We start from the raw sequence: 7,175 nt of genomic DNA, 5'->3' as shown, positions 1-7,175 counted from the left end.
TAGTTACATTACATGCTTCATCCACTTTCCGTGAAACTAGATGTGTCTCCAAGTTTAGCTTACTTCCTTCCTAGCTCTGTCGCATTATGATCCTATATAAAGCCACAAATATGGGATTTGGTCTTAATTGGAGACAGGCTGAAAGCAAATGAAATGGCTTTTGCCTTTTTCCCCATCACATATGATGGTATATACACTAACAAAAGGAATCCAACAACATCCCTCTCCAACATGGGGTGTCTCGTGAAAAATTATTAGGTCTTCTTGGTGGCCATTCCCCTCCCGCAGTGATGGACCCCTATGTGGGACCTGCAGATAAGACCCACCCACTCAGTGAGAGGGAGGAGGATTCCACTCAAAAGACTCAATAATTTCTCGTGTAGTTTTATAAAGTGGCCCCATAATTCATTCTCTTCAAACCATGTAAGACCATGAGACCCACACTCTCACATGTTGGGAGAAATTAATTTAATGAAATACCTCGTTAAGATAATTTTTTCTAAATCTTTGGAGCCAATTTGGCTTTCCTTTGTAGTTGGATAGCTGATTGACAAAAATATTGGAATTGCAAAGCTTGGTTAAGGAAAGAGAAAAGATATATATCATATTGTTAAAGTACTTTTATAAAATTATGTATGTCTATTTCGTTATAATTTTTTTATAAAGATTATTGGAATTAACTATAATATAATTATCAAAACTAAAAAAGCAAGTTTTTATGGAAATGAATTCTATTGCTTAGTTACTTATCAAAAAAATAATAAATTTTCTTTTAAAACTAAGAGTTTGTGGGACACATGAACAACAAATTAGTGGTTGATATCTTGGCTACAAAATGTGGATAGACTTGAAATTGGACCTAGGAGCTAGATGCAAATGCGTGGGGCAGGTGGGTTAGCATTTGACTAGGTACAAGTTGGATGGAAAAAAGATTAATATTAAGAATAATTTATTTAACTTTTTGCTAAAAATATCGTAAATAAAATGTATAAGTTAAACAAAATAAGTAGAGAATTCACGTGAGATTCGCAAATATTAAGAAAAAAAAGAGAAACAATAAGAGAGTTTATAATCAGGATCTAAATGCATATTCTCTTGGCTTTTGATGGGTTGGGTGAACCTAGTATGTCCTATATCTTTTCATATTAAATCTACCATCTATATAAAAAGTGTCAACAGCCTCAATCTATAGTAATTTTTGGTTTATTCAATAGGGTGAGACAAAACTCACCATTTTGCTTGAGTTGGCCCTTTTTTTTTTTTTTGGTTGTCATAGTATGCCAGTGTTTTAGTTTGTGCTCTTTTTGTTTTTTTCTTTTAAATATTTATATGTACAGACACAATATTACTATACTGGTGTTAACAATATAAAGTGAGAGAGAAAGACTGAATAGTCTGTATATTAATATGTAAATAATAATGTATAATAGAGAGCCTTATATAGGTTAGGTATGTGTGCAGTACAAGTAATATGAGTAAACTACAAGTACAGTATACTGAGCTAATCCCAATGGGCTAATCTAGTCTAAGCTATACAATAACAACTAGCTCAAAATATTCTTACAATATTTTCACAATTATTGAGGTGTTAATTTCTTATAGCTCAAAATAAAATAATAAAATATGAGACTGAGACCAACTATAATTGAAAATAAATGTATTGTGAAAATATTATAACATTTTGTTGTTGTCACAATATTTTCACAATGGCTGAGATCTTAGTTCCTTATAGATCAAAATAAAATATTAAAAAAAATGCTAAGTTCACAACATTTTCATGATAATTTCACAACAAATTCTAAGTAACAAGGTATTATTGATGAATAAAAAAGTGATATCAATAATGGATCTGGTTTAAAACTGATAACAATTTGTCATTGAAAATTTGTTGTGAAAATGTTGTGGAGGTAACATTTCTCTAAAATAAAATAATAAAATATCAGATCAGGACCTACCATAGCTGAAAATAAAGGTATTGTGAAAATATTATGACATTTTGCTGTGTTCCTAGACTTTTTTTTTAGTCAATTTGGGTGAGTCAAAATTCATTATTCACGCACAATATTCTTGTGTTGGTTTTTGTTTTTAATATACAATTTAAAGTGGTGGTTTCACTAGTAGCAATTTGCCACTTAAGATTTTTTGTGAAATTATTGTGGGCATAAAAAATAAAATATCAGATTGAGACCTACCACAACTAGAAATAAAAGATGTTGTGAAAATGTTGTAATATTTTGTTGTGTTCCTAGGCTTCATTTTTGGTTTAGTAAAATTTGGTGAACCAAAATTTACTATTTCAGACACAATTTTCTTCAATTGGCTTTTTGCTTGTTTTTTAAATGCACAGTTTAAAACCAATAACAATTTACTACCTAAAATTTGTTGTGAAAATGTTGTGGATGTAGCATTACTCTAAAATAAAATATTAGACTAGAACCCGCCATAGTGAAAAATAAAAGTATTGTAAAAATATCGTGAAATTTTGTTATGTTGCTAGACTTTTTTTTTTTTTTTTTTTTGGATTAGTCAATTTGTTGAGTCAAAATTTATTGTTTTACGCACAGTTTTCCTGGACTGACTTTTTTTTTTTTTTTTTAACACATTGTTTAATGTTTAAAAAAACACACACACACACATATATAGTTTTACACACACACACACACACACACACACACACAAAGAGAGGCAAAAAAGCACTTTCACCCTTTATATTTGGGGTAGTTTCATTCCTTCCCTAAACTAAATTTGAAAATTTTCCTCTATATTTTGTAAAGTAGCATATACCCCAACTGTTAAATTCTTAGATAATCCCTAATGAAATCTTATGATTTCTAAAGTATTCTATTGTGAAAATGTCTAAAATACACCCCACTGAATTTTAATGTCCCAAAAATTTTCTTCGTATATTTTGAATTTTATGTGATAGTCATGCCTAGAAAGTGAGAATGGTGATATATGGTGTTCTATTTGTTACCTAGAAAACATTAATTTATTAAGTTTTAATCTTCTATACTTATAATTTTATCTAATGGAAACTTTGATGGCATTTGTCTTTTGTTATCTTGATCTTTTTTAATTTATTTTCTTGCTTAAAAGGGTTTTTTCATATTAAAAATTAAGTAAGTAAAACATCATAGTTATGCTCATAAAATAAGAAAATAAAGAGAGAAGTATGCATGGATAACAAAATCTTCATTGCAGATGATTGTAAGTATTACATTTGATTAAGAGTTTCAATTGTAGCATATATTATCATTCATTGCAAAATTTTATATATTGTTACAATGTCTTATCAAAATTTAGCTGTTTATTGTTGAAAGATAATGACATTCATTATCATTTTTAATATAATTTTTTAGTGAGTAGATATTACATTTAACAAATAGGTTTAAAGAAATTTTCATAGTAAATAGATATTCATATGTTAAAAAACTAATTTAAATTTAAGTACATAACTTTGTACTGTTTCCAAAAAAAAATTACATCTTAATTTTTTCATGAAAAGGGCATATATATATATATATATAACTAAAAACTAAACATATCTTTTTTGTCTTCCTTTCCATATAGGTAAAAGAAAACAAAGGAATGAAACTACTAAAAAAAAAAAAAAAATTAGATAATACATAAAGACGTAAGTGTAATGTATGATAATTAACTTTAATAGTTCACTAGTCTAATAATTCTAGACAAAAAAATTAAAATAAAATAAAATAAATTGTATGCCATAGTCTAAAGTTAAACGTCAAGAGCATCTTTAATATGTAAAGTTATATTACCAATAAAAAAGTAATTAAATATATAGAATTTTAAGAATAAAACATAATATGCTAGGTAAATAAAAATAAGTAAATAACTATTCCTTGTCAGTGTCCCTGCAAATATAGAAAGATGGCTCCCTCAAGGTGGTCACCGGTGTAGTGCTTGCCATAACGTCTCCGATGCAAAACTCAGTACAAGGATCGAAGTGTATATATACCTGGTCTGTGTACCTGGTCTGTAGTTGATCGAAGTGTATATATATTGCTTTGTGGTTCCTAGACGTTGGGAGCTTTAATTGTGGCTTTAGTGCCCTTTTTGTAACGTCTCAAGGCTCATGAATATGGGTTTTGATGAGGCTCCAACGGTCTGCCAACTGTTTAGTAACTGCCCAAGGCATTGAACGCTCTTATTAATGGTTCTTCTGTGTTCGTCCGTGTTGCATCGAGGTGGACGAGTATGTTTGATGAGATCGTCCAGGGGAATTTAGTTCGTCAGTCCCTTCAGCTGCCCCCCAGGTTTTGTGGTTGTTGTGACGTGTCATGACGAACATTAGAAGACAAAAGGTTTCCTGATCAGACAAGGCCCTTGGGATTTCGCTCCACATTTAATGCATAGTGGCAGCGCTACACATGTCGTGGCCATGTGGCGCGTTCTGACCAGTGGAGTAAATGCTCCAATTTATGTAACTCTTGGGATTTCCCGTTGAGTTTTTTGTGCCTTGGTTTTTTAAACTTCCTTTTTTTTTTTTTTTTTTTTTTTTTTTCTCCCTCTCCCAGGCACCAGCTTATAGTACCCATGCTCTTTAGATTCCTTGAAATGATACAAGTAGACGAGCTCGTCCACTTTAATCATATCTCCGTTTGTAGCAGCCAGCCATATCCTTATACAGCTAACCACTATCCTACAAGAATTGGGCATAAGTTGCCCGGGAGCAATACCAAAACGGCCAAAAAGCTCCATAATAAACGGGTGGACAGGGAAACTAAGTCCACACAGGAAGGCAGCCTTATAGAAGCATACCTCCCCAGGGAAGAAGTGGCAAGCTTGTTCCTCCTCACGAGGTAGACGAACCCTAACCCTATTCGGGAATTGGAATCTACCCCTAAACCTAGAAAGTGTATCATCATCCAAACCACACACCTCTTCAAGGGCATGAAAAGCCCTAACCTCTCGAGCGGTAGAGACGTTGGTATCCCTTTCCACCAGATTGTCGTTAGAAGACAACCCAGTCTTGAGCTCACTAGATCTAACCTTAGACATTCTTTCCCTTTCACACACCAAACCTTCAAACCAATTGATCGATTGACTAAGCAAAGGAAATAACTCGCCCAATGTAACACCTAAACCACTACCCTCAAAAACAAAATTCCCAACCGAGGGGAAAAAGCACGAGAAATACCCAAGGAAGCCCCCAAATGAGCAAACAAAAAGGAAACTGAGAGGCACACTACCTTAACCTCAGAGCTACTAACCATGAAAACCAAAAAGAAAACAGAGGGAAAGAGATGAATACTAAACCCCCCCCCCCCCCGAAATAAAAAAACAAACACAAAAAAGGAGAGAAAATGAGAAACTTATCATAGTTTACACTGAAAAGAAAAAGGAAGTAGAAAGAAGGAAGAAAGACGTACCTCAAAAAGAAACACGAAGAACTCAACCACAAAATGCACCGGCTTGAAGAAAATCACAAAGAAGAAGGGCGGAGAAGAAGAAACTCAGAACAATGATTGAAAGTTGGAGAAAATGAAGGGAAAGTGAAAAAAAAAAAAAAAAAAAAAAAAAAAAAAAAAAAAAAAAAAAAAAAAAAAGGAAGTTTAAAAAACCAAGGCACAAAAAACTCAACGGGAAATCCCAAGAGTTACATAAATTGGAGCATTTACTCCACTGGTCAGAACGCGCCACATGGCCACGACATGTGTAGCGCTGCCACTATGCATTAAATGTGGAGCGAAATCCCAAGGGCCTTGTCTGATCAGGAAACCTTTTGTCTTCTAATGTTCGTCATGACACGTCACAACAACCACAAAACCTGGGGGGCAGCTGAAGGGACTGACGAACTAAATTCCCCTGGACGATCTCATCAAACATACTCGTCCACCTCGATGCAACACGGACGAACACAGAAGAACCATTAATAAGAGCGTTCAATGCCTTGGGCAGTTACTAAACAGTTGGCAGACCGTTGGAGCCTCATCAAAACCCATATTCATGAGCCTTGAGACGTTACAAAAAGGGCACTAAAGCCACAATTAAAGCTCCCAACGTCTAGGAACCACAAAGCAATATATATACACTTCGATCAACTACAGACCAGGTACACAGACCAGGTATATATACACTTCGATCCTTGTACTGAGTTTTGCATCGGAGACGTTATGGCAAGCACTACACCGGTGACCACCTTGAGGGAGCCATCTTTCTATATTTGCAGGGACACTGACAAGGAATAGTTATTTACTTATTTTTATTTACCTAGCATATTATGTTTTATTCTTAAAATTCTATATATTTAATTACTTTTTTATTGGTAATATAACTTTACATATTAAAGATGCTCTTGACGTTTAACTTTAGACTATGGCATACAATTTATTTTATTTTATTTTAATTTTTTTGTCTAGAATTATTAGACTAGTGAACTATTAAAGTTAATTATCATACATTACACTTACGTCTTTATGTATTATCTAATTTTTTTTTTTTTTTTAGTAGTTTCATTCCTTTGTTTTCTTTTACCTATATGGAAAGGAAGACAAAAAAGATATGTTTAGTTTTTAGTTATATATATATATATATATGCCCTTTTCATGAAAAAATTAAGATGTAATTTTTTTTTGGAAACAGTACAAAGTTATGTACTTAAATTTAAATTAGTTTTTTAACATATGAATATCTATTTACTATGAAAATTTCTTTAAACCTATTTGTTAAATGTAATATCTACTCACTAAAAAATTATATTAAAAATGATAATGAATGTCATTATCTTTCAACAATAAACAGCTAAATTTTGATAAGACATTGTAACAATATATAAAATTTTGCAATGAATGATAATATATGCTACAATTGAAACTCTTAATCAAATGTAATACTTACAATCATCTGCAATGAAGATTTTGTTATCCATGCATACTTCTCTCTTTATTTTCTTATTTTATGAGCATAACTATGATGTTTTACTTACTTAATTTTTAATATGAAAAAACCCTTTTAAGCAAGAAAATAAATTAAAAAAGATCAAGATAACAAAAGACAAATGCCATCAAAGTTTCCATTAGATAAAATTATAAGTATAGAAGATTAAAACTTAATAAATTAATGTTTTCTAGGTAACAAATAGAACACCATATATCACCATTCTCACTTTCTAGGCATGACTATCACATAAAATTCAAAATATACGAAGAAAA

This window comes from Quercus suber, unplaced genomic scaffold (genome assembly GCF_002906115.3).
Source record: "Quercus suber isolate HL8 unplaced genomic scaffold, Cork oak 2.0 scaffold_206, whole genome shotgun sequence".
In the NCBI taxonomy this organism is placed as follows: domain Eukaryota; kingdom Viridiplantae; phylum Streptophyta; class Magnoliopsida; order Fagales; family Fagaceae; genus Quercus; species Quercus suber.
The sequence above is the reverse complement of the archived record's forward strand: the minus strand, read 5'-3'. Positions refer to the sequence as shown.